The sequence below is a fragment of the Struthio camelus genome, chromosome 28 (genome assembly GCF_040807025.1).
Source record: "Struthio camelus isolate bStrCam1 chromosome 28, bStrCam1.hap1, whole genome shotgun sequence".
In the NCBI taxonomy this organism is placed as follows: Eukaryota; Metazoa; Chordata; class Aves; order Struthioniformes; family Struthionidae; genus Struthio; species Struthio camelus.
The window spans coordinates 5,911,905-5,931,763 of NC_090969.1; the positions used below are offsets into that span (position 1 = coordinate 5,911,905).

At 53.1% G+C, this 19,859-nt stretch overlaps 1 long non-coding RNA gene across 1 annotated transcript; it reads left to right on the plus strand.

The window, feature by feature from the left end:
- The first annotated feature begins 15,037 nt into the window (after window positions 1-15,037).
- Window positions 15,038-19,306, plus strand: LOC138062596 (uncharacterized). The gene is made up of 4 exons (XR_011136545.1): window positions 15,038-16,205; window positions 16,877-17,129; window positions 17,284-17,388; window positions 18,967-19,306. It is a non-coding gene; the product is annotated as an uncharacterized lncRNA (long non-coding RNA).
- The last annotated feature ends 553 nt before the right edge of the window (window positions 19,307-19,859 follow it).

The following is a 19,859-nucleotide window of genomic DNA, read 5'->3' on the forward strand; positions in this document are numbered from 1 at the left end:
AGGAGGTGTAGAAAGAGTGTGGGTGTGTGGGGCAAGGTGTGAATGGAGGGTGAGAGGTCTGGAGGGGTTGTTGTGGAGTGGGGCTGTGTGTGTAGTGGGGTGTGTTTTGTTGTTGTGGCTGTGGGGGTTGTTGGGTGTTGTTGTGGTGGTGTGTGGGGTTGGTTGTGAGGGGTGTGGGGCGGAGGGTTTGTGGGGGGAGTGTGTTGGAGGGTGTGGTGGGTGAGTGGGAAGGGGAGTGTCTGTGTGCGGAGGTGGTGGAGGGCAGGTGAGGATGGGGGAAGGTGGGTGCGTCCTGGTTGTTGGAGGAGGAGGAGGAGGGAGAAGAGAGGTGAGGAGGTGTGTGTAGGCTAGGTAGTGTAGGAGGCATGAAGGGCAAAGGGGTGAGAGGTGGGTGGAGTGAGGCGGGGTCTCCGTGGGCAGGCGTGGTGGAGGTGGGAGGAGGCCTGTGTGTTGGGCAGGACACGGGGAAGGGTGGCTGGTGCAGGGTGTGTGAGGGTGAGGAAAGAGGGGGCGCTGGGAGGTGGTCTTGGAAGAGCGAGCTTGGAAGGAGGTAGTGTGTGCAGGCTTGTGTGCCTTTGGTTGTGTGGAGTGGAGGAGAGGAGGAGAGGGTTTGTTGCGGGCAGGCGTGGGAATGTGTTTGTTGGCGTTGTGGTGTGGCAGGAGATGGGAGGGAAGAGGCAGTGTGTGTTGGAGGGGCTTTGTGTGTGGCTTTGTGTGGAAATGGGTGTTTGTGTTGTGCAGGCAGCGAAGAGCGCTGGGGTGTCATCAGGCAGCACAGCCCAGCCCATGGAGTGGACAAGCGCAGGCAGCAGCTCGCAGGTGGGTGGTGGCAAGGTTTGGTTTAGGGAGGTCTGGGGAGAGTGTGTTAGGTGTTGTGGTGGGTGCGTTGGGTGTTGCAGGGGGAGGTTGTATGTGGAGGGGAGAGGAAGGGTGTGTTGGTGGTGGTGCAGAGGAGGTGTTTGAGTAGGGGTGCGTGTTGTGTGTGTGTGGCCAGGTGAGGAGGTGGGAAGCAGGTGGGAGGTTGATAGGTGAGTGTGTGCGTGGGTCAGGGGAGAGTAGAGCTTGAGGGAAGGGTTTGTGAGTGGAGGAAGGGGAGGAGGAGGTGTAGAAAGAGTGTGGGTGTGTGGGGCAAGGTGTGAATGGAGGGTGAGAGGTCTGGAGGGGTTGTTGTGGAGTGGGGCTGTGTGTGTAGTGGGGTGTGTTTTGTTGTTGTGGCTGTGGGGGTTGTTGGGTGTTGTTGTGGTGGTGTGTGGGGTGGGTTGTGAGGGGTGTGGGGCGGAGGGTTTGTGGGGGGAGTGTGTTGGAGGGTGTGGTGGGTGAGTGGGAAGGGGAGTGTCTGTGTGCGGAGGTGGTGGAGGGCAGGTGAGGATGGGGGAAGGTGGGTGCGTCCTGGTTGTTGGAGGAGGAGGAGGAGGGAGAAGAGAGGTGAGGAGGTGTGTGTAGGCTAGGTAGTGTAGGAGGCATGAAGGGCAAAGGGGTGAGAGGTGGGTGGAGTGAGGCGGGGTCCCCGTGGGCAGGCGTGGTGGAGGTGGGAGGAGGCCTGTGTGTTGGGCAGGACACGGGGAAGGGTGGCTGGTGCAGGGTGTGTGAGGGTGAGGAAAGAGGGGGCGCTGGGAGGTGGTCTTGGAAGAGCGAGCTTGGAAGGAGGTAGTGTGTGCAGGCTTGTGTGCCTTTGGTTGTGTGGAGTGGAGGAGAGGAGGAGAGGGTTTGTTGCGGGCAGGCGTGGGAATGTGTTTGTTGGCGTTGTGGTGTGGCAGGAGATGGGAGGGAAGAGGCAGTGTGTGTTGGAGGGGCTTTGTGTGTGGCTTTGTGTGGAAATGGGTGTTTGTGTTGTGCAGGCGGCGAAGAGCGCTGGGGTGTCATCAGGCAGCACAGCCCAGCCGATGGAGTGGACAAGCGCAGGCAGCAGCTCGCAGGTGGGTGGTGGCAAGGTTTTGTTTAGGGAGGTCTGGGGAGAGTGTGTTAGGTGTTGGGGTGGGTGCGTTGGGTGTTGCAGGGGGAGGTTGTATGTGGAGGGGAGAGGAAGGGTGTGTTGGTGGTGGTGCAGAGGAGGTGTTTGAGTAGGGGTGCGTGTTGTGTGTGTGTGGCCAGGTGAGGAGGTGGGAAGCAGGTGGGAGGTTGATAGGTGAGTGTGTGCGTGGGTCAGGGGAGAGTAGAGCTTGAGGGAAGGGTGTGTGAGTGGAGGAAGGGGAGGAGGAGGTGTAGAAAGAGTGTGGGTGTGTGGGGCAAGGTGTGAATGGAGGGTGAGAGGTCTGGAGGGGTTGTTGTGGAGTGGGGCTGTGTGTGTAGTGGGGTGTGTTTTGTTGTTGTGGCTGTGGGGGTTGTTGGGTGTTGTTGTGGTGGTGTGTGGGGTTGGTTGTGAGGGGTGTGGGGCGGAGGGTTTGTGGGGGGAGTGTGTTGGAGGGTGTGGTGGGTGAGTGGGAAGGGGAGTGTCTGTGTGCGGAGGTGGTGGAGGGCAGGTGAGGATGGGGGAAGGTGGGTGCGTCCTGGTTGTTGGAGGAGGAGGAGGAGGGAGAAGAGAGGTGAGGAGGTGTGTGTAGGCTAGGTAGTGTAGGAGGCATGAAGGGCAAAGGGGTGAGAGGTGGGTGGAGTGAGGCGGGGTCTCCGTGGGCAGGCGTGGTGGAGGTGGGAGGAGGCCTGTGTGTTGGGCAGGACACGGGGAAGGGTGGCTGGTGCAGGGTGTGTGAGGGTGAGGAAAGAGGGGGCGCTGGGAGGTGGTCTTGGAAGAGCGAGCTTGGAAGGAGGTAGTGTGTGCAGGCTTGTGTGCCTTTGGTTGTGTGGAGTGGAGGAGAGGAGGAGAGGGTTTGTTGCGGGCAGGCGTGGGAATGTGTTTGTTGGCGTTGTGGTGTGGCAGGAGATGGGAGGGAAGAGGCAGTGTGTGTTGGAGGGGCTTTGTGTGTGGCTTTGTGTGGAAATGGGTGTTTGTGTTGTGCAGGCGGCGAAGAGCGCTGGGGTGTCATCAGGCAGCACAGCCCAGCCCATGGAGTGGACAAGCGCAGGCAGCAGCTCGCAGGTGGGTGGTGGCAAGGTTTGGTTTAGGGAGGTCTGGGGAGAGTGTGTTAGGTGTTGTGGTGGGTGCGTTGGGTGTTGCAGGGGGAGGTTGTATGTGGAGGGGAGAGGAAGGGTGTGTTGGTGGTGGTGCAGAGGAGGTGTTTGAGTAGGGGTGCGTGTTGTGTGTGTGTGGCCAGGTGAGGAGGTGGGAAGCAGGTGGGAGGTTGATAGGTGAGTGTGTGCGTGGGTCAGGGGAGAGTAGAGCTTGAGGGAAGGGTTTGTGAGTGGAGGAAGGGGAGGAGGAGGTGTAGAAAGAGTGTGGGTGTGTGGGGCAAGGTGTGAATGGAGGGTGAGAGGTCTGGAGGGGTTGTTGTGGAGTGGGGCTGTGTGTGTAGTGGGGTGTGTTTTGTTGTTGTGGCTGTGGGGGTTGTTGGGTGTTGTTGTGGTGGTGTGTGGGGTGGGTTGTGAGGGGTGTGGGGCGGAGGGTTTGTGGGGGGAGTGTGTTGGAGGGTGTGGTGGGTGAGTGGGAAGGGGAGTGTCTGTGTGCGGAGGTGGTGGAGGGCAGGTGAGGATGGGGGAAGGTGGGTGCGTCCTGGTTGTTGGAGGAGGAGGAGGAGGGAGAAGAGAGGTGAGGAGGTGTGTGTAGGCTAGGTAGTGTAGGAGGCATGAAGGGCAAAGGGGTGAGAGGTGGGTGGAGTGAGGCGGGGTCCCCGTGGGCAGGCGTGGTGGAGGTGGGAGGAGGCCTGTGTGTTGGGCAGGACACGGGGAAGGGTGGCTGGTGCAGGGTGTGTGAGGGTGAGGAAAGAGGGGGCGCTGGGAGGTGGTCTTGGAAGAGCGAGCTTGGAAGGAGGTAGTGTGTGCAGGCTTGTGTGCCTTTGGTTGTGTGGAGTGGAGGAGAGGAGGAGAGGGTTTGTTGCGGGCAGGCGTGGGAATGTGTTTGTTGGCGTTGTGGTGTGGCAGGAGATGGGAGGGAAGAGGCAGTGTGTGTTGGAGGGGCTTTGTGTGTGGCTTTGTGTGGAAATGGGTGGTTGTGTTGTGCAGGCGGCGAAGAGCGCTGGGGTGTCATCAGGCAGCACAGCCCAGCCCATGGAGTGGACAAGCGCAGGCAGCAGCTCGCAGGTGGGTGGTGGCAAGGTTTTGTTTAGGGAGGTCTGGGGAGAGTGTGTTAGGTGTTGTGGTGGGTGCGTTGGGTGTTGCAGGGGGAGGTTGTATGTGGAGGGGAGAGGAAGGGTGTGTTGGTGGTGGTGCAGAGGAGGTGTTTGAGTAGGGGTGCGTGTTGTGTGTGTGTGGCCAGGTGAGGAGGTGGGAAGCAGGTGGGAGGTTGATAGGTGAGTGTGTGCGTGGGTCAGGGGAGAGTAGAGCTTGAGGGAAGGGTGTGTGAGTGGAGGAAGGGGAGGAGGAGGTGTAGAAAGAGTGTGGGTGTGTGGGGCAAGGTGTGAATGGAGGGTGAGAGGTCTGGAGGGGTTGTTGTGGAGTGGGGCTGTGTGTGTAGTGGGGTGTGTTTTGTTGTTGTGGCTGTGGGGGTTGTTGGGTGTTGTTGTGGTGGTGTGTGGGGTGGGTTGTGAGGGGTGTGGGGCGGAGGGTTTGTGGGGGGAGTGTGTTGGAGGGTGTGGTGGGTGAGTGGGAAGGGGAGTGTCTGTGTGCGGAGGTGGTGGAGGGCAGGTGAGGATGGGGGAAGGTGGGTGCGTCCTGGTTGTTGGAGGAGGAGGAGGAGGGAGAGGAGAGGTGAGGAGGTGTGTGTAGGCTAGGTAGTGTAGGAGGCATGAAGGGCAAAGGGGTGAGAGGTGGGTGGAGTGAGGCGGGGTCCCCGTGGGCAGGCGTGGTGGAGGTGGTAGGAGGCCTGTGTGTTGGGCAGGACACGGGGAAGGGTGGCTGGTGCAGGGTGTGTGAGGGTGAGGAAAGAGGGGGCGCTGGGAGGTGGTCTTGGAAGAGCGAGCTTGGAAGGAGGTAGTGTGTGCAGGCTTGTGTGCCTTTGGTTGTGTGGAGTGGAGGAGAGGAGGAGAGGGTTTGTTGCGGGCAGGCGTGGGAATGTGTTTGTTGGCGTTGTGGTGTGGCAGGAGATGGGAGGGAAGAGGCAGTGTGTGTTGGAGGGGCTTTGTGTGTGGCTTTGTGTGGAAATGGGTGGTTGTGTTGTGCAGGCGGCGAAGAGCGCTGGGGTGTCATCAGGCAGCACAGCCCAGCCGATGGAGTGGACAAGCGCAGGCAGCAGCTCGCAGGTGGGTGGTGGCAAGGTTTGGTTTAGGGAGGTCTGGGGAGAGTGTGTTAGGTGTTGGGGTGGGTGCGTTGGGTGTTGCAGGGGGAGGTTGTATGTGGAGGGGAGAGGAAGGGTGTGTTGGTGGTGGTGCAGAGGAGGTGTTTGAGTAGGGGTGCGTGTTGTGTGTGTGTGGCCAGGTGAGGAGGTGGGAAGCAGGTGGGAGGTTGATAGGTGAGTGTGTGCGTGGGTCAGGGGAGAGTAGAGCTTGAGGGAAGGGTGTGTGAGTGGAGGAAGGGGAGGAGGAGGTGTAGAAAGAGTGTGGGTGTGTGGGGCAAGGTGTGAATGGAGGGTGAGAGGTCTGGAGGGGTTGCTGTGGAGTGGGGCTGTGTGTGTAGTGGGGTGTGTTTTGTTGTTGTGGCTGTGGGGGTTGTTGGGTGTTGTTGTGGTGGTGTGTGGGGTGGGTTGTGAGGGGTGTGGGGCGGAGGGTTTGTGGGGGGAGTGTGTTGGAGGGTGTGGTGGGTGAGTGGGAAGGGGAGTGTCTGTGTGCGGAGGTGGTGGAGGGCAGGTGAGGATGGGGGAAGGTGGGTGCGTCCTGGTTGTTGGAGGAGGAGGAGGAGGGAGAGGAGAGGTGAGGAGGTGTGTGTAGGCTAGGTAGTGTAGGAGGCATGAAGGGCAAAGGGGTGAGAGGTGGGTGGAGTGAGGCGGGGTCCCCGTGGGCAGGCGTGGTGGAGGTGGTAGGAGGCCTGTGTGTTGGGCAGGACACGGGGAAGGGTGGCTGGTGCAGGGTGTGTGAGGGTGAGGAAAGAGGGGGCGCTGGGAGGTGGTCTTGGAAGAGCGAGCTTGGAAGGAGGTAGTGTGTGCAGGCTTGTGTGCCTTTGGTTGTGTGGAGTGGAGGAGAGGAGGAGAGGGTTTGTTGCGGGCAGGCGTGGGAATGTGTTTGTTGGCGTTGTGGTGTGGCAGGAGATGGGAGGGAAGAGGCAGTGTGTGTTGGAGGGGCTTTGTGTGTGGCTTTGTGTGGAAATGGGTGGTTGTGTTGTGCAGGCGGCGAAGAGCGCTGGGGTGTCATCAGGCAGCACAGCCCAGCCGATGGAGTGGACAAGCGCAGGCAGCAGCTCGCAGGTGGGTGGTGGCAAGGTTTTGTTTAGGGAGGTCTGGGGAGAGTGTGTTAGGTGTTGTGGTGGGTGCGTTGGGTGTTGCAGGGGGAGGTTGTATGTGGAGGGGAGAGGAAGGGTGTGTTGGTGGTGGTGCAGAGGAGGTGTTTGAGTAGGGGTGCGTGTTGTGTGTGTGTGTGGCAAGGTGAGGAGGTGGGAAGCAGGTGGGAGGTTGATAGGTGAGTGTGTGCGTGGGTCAGGGGAGAGTAGAGCTTGGGAAGGGTGTGTGAGTGGAGGAAGGGGAGGAGGAGGTGTAGAAAGAGTGTGGGTGTGTGGGGCAAGGTGTGAATGGAGGGTGAGAGGTCTGGAGGGGTTGTTGTGGAGTGGGGCTGTGTGTGTAGTGGGGTGTGTTTTGTTGTTGTGGCTGTGGGGGTTGTTGGGTGTTGTTGTGGTGGTGTGTGGGGTGGGTTGTGAGGGGTGTGGGGCGGAGGGTTTGTGGGGGGAGTGTGTTGGAGGGTGTGGTGGGTGAGTGGGAAGGGGAGTGTCTGTGTGCGGAGGTGGTGGAGGGCAGGTGAGGATGCGGGAAGGTGGGTGCGTCCTGGTTGTTGGAGGAGGAGGAGGAGGGAGAGGAGAGGTGAGGAGGTGTGTGTAGGCTAGGTAGTGTAGGAGGCATGAAGGGCAAAGGGGTGAGAGGTGGGTGGAGTGAGGCGGGGTCTCCGTGGGCAGGCGTGGTGGAGGTGGGAGGAGGCCTGTGTGTTGGGCAGGACACGGGGAAGGGTGGCTGGTGCAGGGTGTGTGAGGGTGAGGAAAGAGGGGGCGCTGGGAGGTGGTCTTGGAAGAGCGAGCTTGGAAGGAGGTAGTGTGTGCAGGCTTGTGTGCCTTTGGTTGTGTGGAGTGGAGGAGAGGAGGAGAGGGTTTGTTGCGGGCAGGCGTGGGAATGTGTTTGTTGGCGTTGTGGTGTGGCAGGAGATGGGAGGGAAGAGGCAGTGTGTGTTGGAGGGGCTTTGTGTGTGGCTTTGTGTGGAAATGGGTGGTTGTGTTGTGCAGGCGGCGAAGAGCGCTGGGGTGTCGTCAGGCAGCACAGCCCAGCCGATGGAGTGGACAAGCACAGGCAGCAGCTCGCAGGTGGATGGTGGCAGGTTTTTTTTAGGGAGGGCTGGGGAGAGTGTGTTAGGTGTTGTGGTGGGTGCGTTGGGTGTTGCAGGGGGAGGTTGTATGTGGAGGGGAGAGGAAGGGTGTGTTGGTGGTGGTGCAGAGGTGTTTGAGTAGGGGTGCGTGTTGTGTGTGTGTGGCAAGGTGAGGAGGTGGGAAGCAGGTGGGAGGTTGATAGGTGAGTGTGTGCGTGGGTCAGGGGAGAGTAGAGCTTGGGAAGGGTGTGTGAGTGGAGGAAGGGGAGGAGGAGGTGTAGAAAGAGTGTGGGTGTGTGGGGCAAGGTGTGATAGGAGGGTGAGAGTGGAACAGCCCATGTCATGGTTTGGAAGTGTTTTTTTGCTTAAGGATTCGTTTGTTGTATAGTGGGAACTGGCTGGAATTTTGTTGTTTGGTAACAGATGTGGGTGGACTATGTGTGTGTAGAATTATTGCTAATAGCACAGAATAAGTAGGGGATGTACATTAAGTATGCTTTCTTAAATAGTGTCGCATCACATTTGCTGTACACTGCTATTTCTCACTGCCACAGAGGAAACCTCATAAGTGCTGGGGGCAGCTTCTGCAAGAGGGCCAGTACTTTGCCTAATGCAGCAGCTGGGAGTTGCTCCTATTAGCCTTTCTACAAGCAGATGCTCTTATCAGCATTTGATTTAAGTGGAAAGAGGCTACGTGACCTTTTCGGAAGCACTTTCCAGCAGAATAGGGAGGGCTTTTGTAAGGGAACCTTATTTTGGAGTGTGGTAACATATAGCAATGAGAGAGCTTGAGCGAAAGTGGAAGAGAAGTCAGAGGCATGAGTTGAAGATCCCTTTCAAGAGGCTCCTGCTGCAACATGCTCTGGTTATGGTGTTCTTTCATGTGTTGGTGGCACCCGATGCCTATAGCTGAGGTTGACCATCAGCAGTTCCTGCATTCAAGGTGTAGTTGTGTTTATTTTGGGCCCCTCTTTTGTGGGAAGGAGGCAGCCTAAAGGATTCATCTGTCTTGGATGATAAGAGAGAGGAAGCATTTGGAGGGGGCAGGGGGAACTGTCCTTGCTTCTGCTAAGCAGAGGAGCTCTGATGCTTTCCTGCCTCAGAGCCAGCAGTAGGGAAGTAGGGAGAGGTAGAGCTGTTATTGTGGATGTGCCATCTCCTACTGTTCTAGTGATTTCCTTTTGCTGCAAGAGCACTGAAAAGGCTGTGAGAGATGGGCGAGTGTTCACCACACACCAGACAGCCCGAGTTGAGCTGCTGCAGGGAAGAGGAGGACTGAGGAGTCCAGCCACAGGGAGGGGGAGAGCCACCAGAGAGCACTCTGCAAACCTGGAGCCAGCTCCTTATTCTGCAGCTTCAGCTTCCCTCTGCTGCCTATCAGGTACTGGGAAATACTTTGGGAAAATACATGAGGTGGTTGCATTCTTCTTCCTCCCTGCCCTCTCTTCCCCCCATCCCCGTTGTTTCTGTGCTGTCCAGACCGGGAGGAAATACCCACCCATGTTTATAGCACCCATTCCCTATAGGAATATAACAGGCCCTGAGAGGTTTGTACAAGAGCCTTCTCTTGCTATTATGTGTCTCTCCTGCGGTGGCTAGAGGCTTGTCTCAAAGCGAGGAAGTGTGTTCTTCTTTTTGAACTGCTTTCCCTTCTGCTCGTCTTGGGATCCAGAGCCCAGTGTTATTCCTGTTCCCTCGGATCACTGACTGCAGTGCAGACTGTCTTTTTTTTCCTGAAAATACCACCAGTCTGGAAAGCCATCAGAGCACTCCTCAGGGGTGTGGGTGTTTTGTTTTGTTTTTGGTTTGTTTTGGGGTTTTTTTTTTGCTGCAGGAAAGCAGGTCTGCCCATGTTTGCTGTGAGACCCCTGGGTGGCAGCAAGCAATGAACAGCATGCAGTTGTGTCCTCTGGCCTATCTGGAGCACTAGCAGAAGTGATCCTGGAGGCGCCTAACCAGAGGGGGAAAACCAGGAAAAAAGCCACACTGATTACATTTCTGTCCCAGGTGGTTTGTCCTTCCCATGCTGTTGTTGGCCTGTTGTCAGTAATCCAGTGGCAATGCACCTAGCTTGCTGCTCTCTGTAAGGGAAGGAGTCTTTGTCTTTTCCTGCTGGGGTTGAGGATGATGCTACTCAGCGAAGCCACCTGTGCTCTCTCTCTGCCCTATGTAGGCAAGCTGCAACACATTTGGTCACTGACTGCACAGTCGCATGTCGATGTTTGGGAGCATGGCGTGTTGGCGTCTCTGAAGGATGGCTGTGCTTCTCAGCAAGAGCCTGATCCTCTTGGTGGGCAGAACGTCAGCAGGTACTGTATTACCTTGTGGGGGAATTTCACTCCAGTTATGGCAAGGAAGCTTTGTCCGACGTGAGAAATTGCAGTGCCAGCAGTCAGTTTGAGAGCAGAGGCTGTGTGAAAGCCCTGGTGATGAGCTCCTTCCCTCAGTAAATGAAAGGCAGCTTTGATGGGGATTGGGTCCGTGGCAGCTGCCCTCAAGGTTTCTCAGTGTACCTTGAAAGAGGCCTGAGAAGCAAGGCGCACCTGTGGGTGGGTTTAGTGCCCCTAACAAGGAAAGGAAATCAAAGCATTTGGCAGTTCACTGCAAGATCCCGCAGGCAGGAGAGCAGAGGCAAAACGGTACCCTGCTCCTTCTCCTGCCGGTCCTCTCGAGTGCACACTGAGCAAGGTGATGGGAGCTGTGCTCCTGCCTTTCTCATGCTGTGGCTGGAGTTGCTGGAGAGCAGCACATCTGCTGTCAGTGCAGCCCAAATAAACAACAGGCCAGGCGTTTAGGGGAAATGCATGCTGGAACAGACTGTAGGACTTGTTGATGTTTGCCAGGAAATTGGTGCAGCTTGTCCACTGGCTGTGAAAATGTTTTTCCCGGGTGAATCAGGGGAGTTTCTTTCCGTCTTTCAGAGCGTCTTGTTCTTGAAAGCCCAACCCATTCTCACGGGAGGTATGGGCACTCCGTTTCTGTTTGCATTCTTTCAGGCTGCCTCAGTAAAGGTGCTGCAGCAGCGATAGAAGCTGACCACAGTGCAAATCTCAGGGTAAGTACAAGGATAACATGTATTTTCCTCGGCAGGCTAGCTAGCCAGCAGCACCAGTTTACCTGGACTTCCCCAAACAGCATAATGCTGCTAGCGTTCATTGCTATGATGAGCGAGACCAACAGTAACTTCCTAAGTTGCTGCATTTACACTGATTCTTTTTTCCCCTCTTTCTTCTCTTCCCTTCTCTTGTTATTTCACCCATTCCGAGTTGCTCCTCTTCTGACCCACGGATGCGGTTCGCTGGACTCAGAAATCACGGAGCTGGTGCGAGTGCCTTTGTCCCCAAGATATCTCCTGTGGTTGGTCTGGAGCAAGAGGATTAAGCATTAAACGGGCACGTTGCAGAAGTATGCAGCATGCTGTGGCCAAAGATCCCCCTTAATTCCTGGGACTCCAAATGGGGAAAAGAGACCTGTCCACACATTGTTGGCACTGCAAGGGGAAGGGCAGGGGTCTATGGAGTAGAGGAGGGGAGGAGCTGACTAGGAGCCTGGACACCTGGGTTCTCTCCCAGCTCCAGCGCACTGCTGGCAGACAAGTCTGGGGAATGTCACTTCTGCCCTCTGGGTCTCAGCCAGTCCCTGGGCTGTTCAGTGCTGGCCCTGGGACAGGGTTTACTTTGGTGGGGGGTCCCTGGGGGAGAGCCCCTGCAGCACCCAGAGACCTCGATTCCCCACTCCACGATCTGGCTTGCACTTGCTCCTGAGCTTCCTAGCTGAAAGGAGAGGTGATCCAGACAGAGCTGTGTATGCTGCAGTGGCCATACGGAGGCCTGTGGGATAGCCCGTGGCATTTAACAGCTCTTCCCCTTTCCTGCAGGGAAATCCAAGGCAAGCAAAAGGCTGGTCGCCCCTGCTCGGAAGAGGCACCAACCATCTTCCTTGGGCCTTTTTAGGAGGAGTTGAGCAGCTGGGATAATACCCCTCTAGGCAGATGCTTTTCAGCGCCAGTGCTACAGAGAGGCCAGCAGTGAGAGCAGCAGTGGCAGCTCCCACATGAGCTTGCCTCCACTCAGCCTTGTAGGTGCACTCAGGTAGGAGACGCTGAGTCCAACAGCCCAACGGAAGCGAGGCTGCCACAGCTCCATGTCTCCTTGTCCAGGCAGTAGCGAGCCTGAGCCTGTTTTCCCAATAGGCAGACAAGCACACCTACACACCCTCCATACAGGTATCACTGACCACACAGATCAACACAGAAAACACAGCACTCCCACAAAGCACAGGCCAGATCCTGTTCCTCTCTCCGACTGATCAGGACAAAAGCCCATGAGTGGAAAAAACAGCTATTGATATCCATACCTACAACATGGATCCGCCCAGGTCTGGCCTTAGACAGGCAGGTCCACTGAGTCGCTCAGCCCTGGATCCCCTGGTCTCCCCAGTCACTGGTTTCTGGGCATGTGAACCCCAGAGACCCACAGCCCCACTCCAGTTGTGGGGTTCAGGTGGAGGTCCCCTCGCACCTACACACTCAATCACACCAGGAACTGGCCTTAGACGCTCAGACTATGCAGTAATGGGCCCTCGAGCCCTAGTCTCCCAGAGGTCTCACTGTCGGGGAGCAGTGAGGGTCAGCTGCTCCCACAGGAATGGAGAGCCAAAGGCAGTAACCCAGCTGCCAGGGCAGGGGCCTCACCAGCCAGCGCCCACCCCCCAGTACCCGAGCGAGGCAAATATGGGCAGGCGCGGGGATGCTGTGCAGGTTCAAGCAAGGATCCAGACCATCAGGAAAGTGTGTGGTGATGTGGCATGTCCACAGTCAAGCCGAGAAGTCAGTCCTCAGGTGTGTTGAGGGTGACCAGTGTCAGACACAGTCCAGTGATCGTGGGGCAAATCCATTGTGAGGAGGCAGGTCCAAGGCCTGGCTTGGAAATCAGTCTGCAGGTCAGAGTGCAGATTCTCAGGGTCCATGGCCAGGCACGGACATGGCTGCGGCTGTGCTGGAGACCAGTCCTCCTACACTGTCGCTCAGGCAGGGACTGAAGGTCCAGGGCTGGTCTTCAGTGATGCCCTGGCACCATGGGCAGAGGGTATGGGTGGAGGCTGCAGGTGAGGCTGGTCAGGGCCATTAAGGCCTGTTAGGCACTGATTCCCCAAGACACACCCATGCAAAAGGGTCTCTCTGCTAACAGGTCCAGCACAATGCGCACACTCGCTCTCTCCAGCTGCGAGCACCCTCAGCTCACATGCCCCAGTGACCGCTGGCCCCTTCACCAGTGGCTGGCACTTGGACCTCCTTAGACACACAGGCACACAGTGTAGAGAGTTTCCTCAGCCTGGACAACAGCTGGAAAAGGGATTTAAGAAGAAGACAGGACTGGCTGCAGTTATCAGGCCCAGGGCATGGCTAGAGAAGCTTGCTGACCAGGCACCTGGTCAGAAGCTCTCTGCCCCTTGTATCCCTTTTCCCCCTCTGCTTCTCCGCATTGGTTCCTCCCCAAACCAGCTTGATCCCTCCCTTTCACAGCCTTTGGGCCTCCTCCGAAACATCCCACATTAAGGCTCATTCAATTTCAGGATGTTCTTCCTGGAATCCCATAATGCATCCCCTACACCTGCAGGCAGTTACCCCCAGCAAGAGGGTCTGCAAGGTCTGCACATGGACTCATGTGGTGGGTGTCACACCAGGACAGTGGGTTGAGGAGCCAGGTTCAGGCGCTCTCTCGGACCTGATGAAGTTACAGGGGGTTCCTCAGCCTGTCATTGTTCCTCTGCTCCTCTGCGTTTGTGGAGATTAGCCATTAAAGCTGCATTGCAGATTTAAGAGTCTGGTGATAACCCAGACTCCGGTTTGTATTTCTGTGTACCTGTTTTGCTGACATTTCATCACCTCACTAAGAGTCTCCTGTGTCCTCCACTTTAGTCACCTGTTACAGGCAAAGGTATCCTCAAATCATTTTCATGACTTGACTTAAGCTCCCATGTGAAGCATTCCCTTGCTCGAGAGCTACTTCCAGAATTTCCTTTCCAGGGATTTGAAGCCTTCTCAGATCCAAAGTGCACTTCCCCATGGCAACTTTCGGGGTGTTTGTTCTGGTGCCAGCATTGCCTGGGAGTGTAACTGGTTCTCTGTCCCTAGAGCAACCTCTGTTATCTGTAACAATCAGCCACGGTATTTCCTATGATATCCCTCAAGTGCCACTAAGAACACTTTGGTGGCTGCGGAGAGACTATTGCTTTTTTCAGGATTCTACTGGTGCATTAGTAGTCGGTGATTAGCTGATACACTCAGTTTTGAATCTGGATGAGAAATTTGCAGCAACTTCCACATTTACTGAACCGCGGTTAAGAGCAGAAATTCTGGGGGTTAATCTTGGCTGCCAACATGACGTTCCTGTTCTCTCCTCCTGGGTGCTCCCTGCAGCTACTACTGCCCTGTTCTTTGAGAACTCTAGGATAAAGAGCAAAAATAGAGTCCTGTACTCCAGGAATCTCGGTGAATGTCCTGCTTTTTGCTTTGCTCATCTTCTTTTTTTTTTTTTTTTTTTAAACATTTCCTGGGCCAGGAGTAAGCATGTTAACAGAGAGCAAAGTAGGCCATGACCTACATTTACAAGTCTAGGTTTCCTTCTTCTATTAAATCCTGCACTGATTTCCTCATCTTCATGAGATTGAAAGATACAAACTTGTGAAAATCAGTAAAACTAGATGGCTGGATTCCAGGGATCCGGACTTGCTTTCTGCAGAGTAGAACTGTAGGCTAATCTTTTGTGCATACGCAGAGCCTTGATGAAGTTCCTCTGTAGGCACCGAGTGTGCACCTGTCAGATTTTCTGCATGTTTGTGCCTGATCCTTCTTGTCTCTTTTAATTAGGAAAAGCCGAGGAGGAAAGAACGAGAAAGAAACTGAAAAATCTGGGGGTGAAACTGTGAAATTGTGGACAGTGAAGAGGGCAGTGGAGGTTAGTTCTGGCTTTCAGTTTTCTTTACTGGCTTCTGACCCAAAGCCTTACCTTAAACAGTGGAAACGAGCTGAACTGCTGGATATTTTTATCTCTTCACATTTGTCTATCGCCACAGAGCTTACAGACCACAGTCATGGACTCCAGGGCCCTGCTCGTAAGCTCAGGACAGAGAGTCAGCAGAAGAAATCAGTGCCTTTCCCAAATGCTTACAACCTAGCAGAACAGAAAAGGCAACAGCTGGCTGTTGGCAGGTGGGCATACAAGGCAATGGATAGTCCTACTCTGAATGATAAGCCCTGCTCTCACTATAGCAGTAGCCTGACACGGGTTTTGAGGAGCCCAGCAAGAATTGTCAGGAGGTAATCTGAATGTAAACATCTCGGTGGAAGACTTTCCAGGTACTTTACAGAAGCTACTGGCATAAACTTGTCCTGCATGCATTGGGTATGTTTTTTCTCATTGGGGAATGTTCCAGTTGGGAACTTGCCTGTTGTTGCTCATGTCATCTGGGGCAGAGCTCAGCCTTGTAACTAGATTACAAGACTTACTACCACGCTAGAGTAAGAAAAAAATTCCTTGACCCATTTTCTCAGAATAACAAGGAATAACTTTAAGAAATAACTGCTTTCCCAGCAGCTGACTCTTGTCTAAGCAAGGGGAGGGTGTTTTGTCCATTGTTATCACTGAGGCTAGTGACAAATCGGTATGCGTGCTCCTCCGTGCTGATTTCTGATTGCTGGAATGTGTCTTGCCCATATTGTTCTTGAGGTTTTGCAGGTTGTCAGGGCTAGCGTGTCCTTGGCATGATGACAAGAGTAAAACCCATAGGTGCCTGTATGGTGCATTTTGGATTTGATATACTTTCCAATAGTATTTGAACAGTTGCATGTTGGTCTGCGTAGTGTAATTATCGTGTCGTCAGAAGAAAGCTAAGACTGAGAAGCGGAAAATGGCAAAGATTCTTGAATGCCCTAAGAGCTTAGACCAAGGAAAACTGTTGAATGCTGTCAAGCTCCGTTGGAAAGTAGGTTATATGCGCAATTCCTGGGAAGGGCTGATTTCTTGTGTACAAGCAGGATATAATTTCAGGAAGGAAAAGCATATAAACACCCACGCTACTTTTCTTTAAATTTCTTGCTGTCATTCTGCAAGTCAAGTTCCCTGGTTTTGCTAGATGCAGGTCTCTGCACACGCTGTATTTCTTTGTCACTTGGCCTACTCCTTGCTGTTTTCCTTTTTTTAGATACACTGGTCTGTGTCTAAAGGGTATCAGAGGTCTACTGCAGATGTAATGCTAACATTTGCAGAGTGTGACTTCCACAGGTCTACTCTCTCTAATTCAGCTTCGTTTCCTACTCGGAGTCTGCGCTGGGTAATACCATTTCCATTTCACTGCACTACTTTTACCAAAGAGTTACCGACTGAGTTTTACTGTTTCCATATCAAACTTCCCGGCTTTCAGTTAAAGCTCTCCACACAGAGTTAAAACAATGGCCTGGGTATCCCTCAAAGAACAGTACCCAAACCAGCTTCCTCGCTCTCTCTGGGGTGACTTTTAGTCCTCCTGAAAAAGCAGGCGTGTGTGTAGTCCACTTGACTTGGGCATTGATAAAAGACACTTGAAACGTCCCTGTGGTCCAAAAAGAGATGGGTGAAACACCTCGCATGTTCTGCCTCACGGCTAACCTGATTTATCTTAAAGGCGCTGGTAACACTCTTCTGAATTCTTTGCTTTCAGACAAAGTAAGATATTGTGTGCACGCTGGTCTTCTGCAGTCACACAAACGTGCACGTTTAGAAGTGCCCAGTCATGAAGCCTTTGCTGCAAAAGACCTAATCGGTAAGTGTATGGCCAACGATCGTTCTTCTTTATCAGTCGTAGTGTCAGTCACAACTCCCCAAAATGCTTTAAAGGATTTTCAGATGGGTGGTAATTACAGAATCCTTGTAGTATGGTAACTGTGACAGTCTGAAGGTACAAAGGAAGCCAGATCTTTTCCTTGGGAGACAGAATACCTTTCAAGAGCTAGTGATTTCAAAAACTGCAACGCCTGAGGTCAGGGATGACAGGATTCAGGAAGTATTGGCTGAGATTCTGTACCTGAAATCCTTTTTGTTCTGCACTTGAAGCCACAAGCCGCTTCTCAAAATCTTCATCAGACTATTTAATCGTCAAGGATAGCCAAGGATTTTGGAAACCGGGTAGGTAATTTAGTTAGACTTAGCAGAAGAGTCTGTTTAGAAGCTTTCCAGTATTCTTAGTCTCTTCTGTTCCACGATTCAGAAAGGGTTCATGAAAACTTTTTCATTCGACTCAGAGGTGGAACTCAGTTCTTGTTTCTATGCCAAATTCAGAGCAGCTCATCTGTCCTTAGGGTCAATAAAGAAGCTGGAACCAACTGTTAGCTTACAGGCAGAACTGGGTATGCAGCTCGGTCAGTACTTCCGCGTTATGTAGGGCATCAGATAATCTCTATTGTCACTTGGTTTTTTACGCCATCTATTTTGTAGCCTGCCAGGATGTTAAAGAAGACTGAGAACTTATGTCCAGGCACGCCTTTCCACTGGCAGGCTGCTAGACCCAGCTGGTGCTGCCTTTGAATAGATCTGCATCTGCTTTCCAAGCTCCATGCACCACTGCCTGCTCTACCTGTGGCAAAGAGGCACACTGTGAGGAAAACCAAGGCAGAGACACAGAGGAGTCATAGTTCAACATTTCCCCTTCCCAAGGAAGACTGAATTTTGCTCTCACAAGGGAAAACAGGTAATGCTTTTTGAAATCACGTGCCTGAGGAATAAAACGGACTGGAAAGTTCATAGCTCTCACAGGACATTCTGAGAGAGAGCTCCCTTGAGTCTTGGCAGGACTTAGTGTGTTCTTAACCTTGTTTTTGTTGTTGCCTTTCCAATGCTTTCAGATGGAAAGATGAACTCTACAACAGTACTTCCCCATCCTCCTCCTCTAATGATGAGGAACATTTTCAGAGGCATAGGAAGCAGAGCCCTAACAGAGCTTCCAGAAGGTGAGTGTCACTAGAGAACAGGGGAGGGAGGAAATTACTGAAGACGAGGAGCAGCTGCCTGACTGTGAAGTGTTCCCCTCCCTGCTCTCCTATGGAATCTAAATGGGGGCAGTGTTTAATCCCCTGGCATAAGATTTAATCTGTTGGCACTGATGGCTTTAAGTGGGCTCTCTTTTAGAACGGATTCTTCAAGCGCAGTTAGATTTCTTTGGAGGCGTTAGGAGCAAACTCTAAAGAGTCTAATGTAAAATCCCACGGTGCCTCTGCTCTACAGTAGGTTATTCAGAAAGAATAACAGAAAACATATAGAGACAATGATGGGAGTTTCTTTACCTTTCTTTGACACGTGGCTTGTGTGGAATTCATCTTGAGGAACACTTTGATGATGTGGGTGGTCTCTTTGACCAAATTTCAGCTTTTAGAAGAGAAATGGTCATTCTTCCATTGCCTTATCCAGAAGTCCTGTGACAGATTCAAAGTGTGACATCCAAGGCAATGGAGGCTGTGTTAGAACTACAAATGCTGACTCAGCTGTTTGCAGGAGAAGAGACCTGAGGAATCAATACATTTGTGTGCTTGCAAAACTTCTGTCAGGACTGAGCTGTTATAGGAGTAGAAAAAACTAGTTTCTTAAGAATGGATAAAATGCCAAACGTATGTGGATTCCAAATACAAACAATGCCTTGTCAGGGTTGAAGGCTTAGTGTCTGCTGTAATAAAAAAGGGGAGCATACTCCCTAAAACCAGTCTTCTGGTTTAAAAAGGTGGGCTTGGGGAGGTTGTTGTCTGTGTGTTCTCTGTACATGCCAGCCTGAGTGGTTTCTAAGCAGGCCAGGTATATCTAGTGGGAGTCACTTGTACTTTGTTGCTTGAAAGACCTTTATGGGAGTGCTATCTGTAGATTTAACGATTAGCTGTATGCATCCTGGGTCAGCAAAACTCAACCCACAGTAGGCTGAACTACGACTTTAAGTTCTTTGGTTTCAACAACGTAAACATTGCTGAAAGCAATGAAACAAAAACCTTCACAGGATTTGCTGCTTTGAAATTCTCTTCTAGAAAACAGCAGGCTAGCTTTTCTAGTTGAGATTTAAGTGGTTATCTGGACATGCAGAAAACCTTTTTCTTGCTGCCAGCTGTAGACTTTCTCTTCAGCTATTGTGAAAAATGTGGGGAGACCAAATCCAGGAACTGACATCCTTTTAGGAAGGAATGGCAGGCTTTCCTGTCAAGTCCTCCTGCCTGTCCATCTGGAGACAGATTAGATACATGGGTGAGGACTGACTAGTGGGCTGCGTTTAGTGAGCTGCTGAAGACATGAAGTGGAAATGGGAGGAGGCAGATGGACTGCGTGGAAGCAGCACTAGTTTGGGGAGAAGCGGCAAGGTTTCAGATAGCAGGACAGCATTAGTCACACTATTTGAAGGAGCTGCAAGAAAGGCTTCAGGTAGAGGCTCAAAGGTGTCAGGGTTTGAGGCAGTGCTACTTGGGCTGGAGGGCTTTGAACTCTTTGAGGAGGCCAATGTTACCTCTTATATCCCAAATCCGTTTCTTTCTCATCCTCTCTGAAAAAATAAGGCAGGAACTTGGCACCCTGGCTCCTGGACATCAGAGAGCGACGTGGCTTCTCCGATCCTGACGAAAGGGAGGACTGTTTCCAGGGCCAGCACTGACCCCTGACCTGGGGCATAGCCTTGAACTACTCGAGCCGTCTGTGAGAAGATGGACCTGCCAGGAACTGTTGACACACTGGAATTTCAGTATTCAGCCTTAGAAGGAGTTTACCAGCAGTATCCAAGTTATGCACTTTCAAAGCATTTGATGGAAACAGTATCCAGTTAGGAATTTTGTTTCCATAGTCAGGAAAACATCATCAGCTGCAGAGTAACTTGTTTCATCTTGTAAACCCCTTCCTTTAATGCCAACTCTCAGCAGGCTAGAAAGTGAAGGCTGTATGTCGACGGAAGCGTGCTGATGGAAATCAAGGTAGTTGTCTTCCTAAAGTCACTGAAACACAAGACGGAATTTAGCTTCCTAATTTGTAAAGCTTTGGCCTATATGAAGAAAGAGCTGACACTGTAGTCAAGGCATGGAAACGCTCAATCGATTTCTCTTCTGAAAACTGTAACCACTACACTTGGCAGTGGCAAACTGTTGGGAGGTAGGCTTTTAGTGCACACATCCTGACTGCCTTGTACGTGACACGCCTGCATACGCTTAAGTCAGGCTATAAATAGCCATCTCAAAGTCCCTGGAGTGATTCTCCTAGGGAAATTTGTAGATCTGCCTAATAAGCCTCTGTGTGGGGGAACGTGGGCAAGGCTGGCTCCAAGGCAATCTCTTGACTCAGAAAACAGTTTAGACACAAGTTGTCAGGATTGTTTTCTGCCTAAGCAAACCATACGAGATTCCGGTAGGGTGCCCTAGTGACAACAGCATCCGGTTCCTTGGGACAGCACAGCACTCAGGTG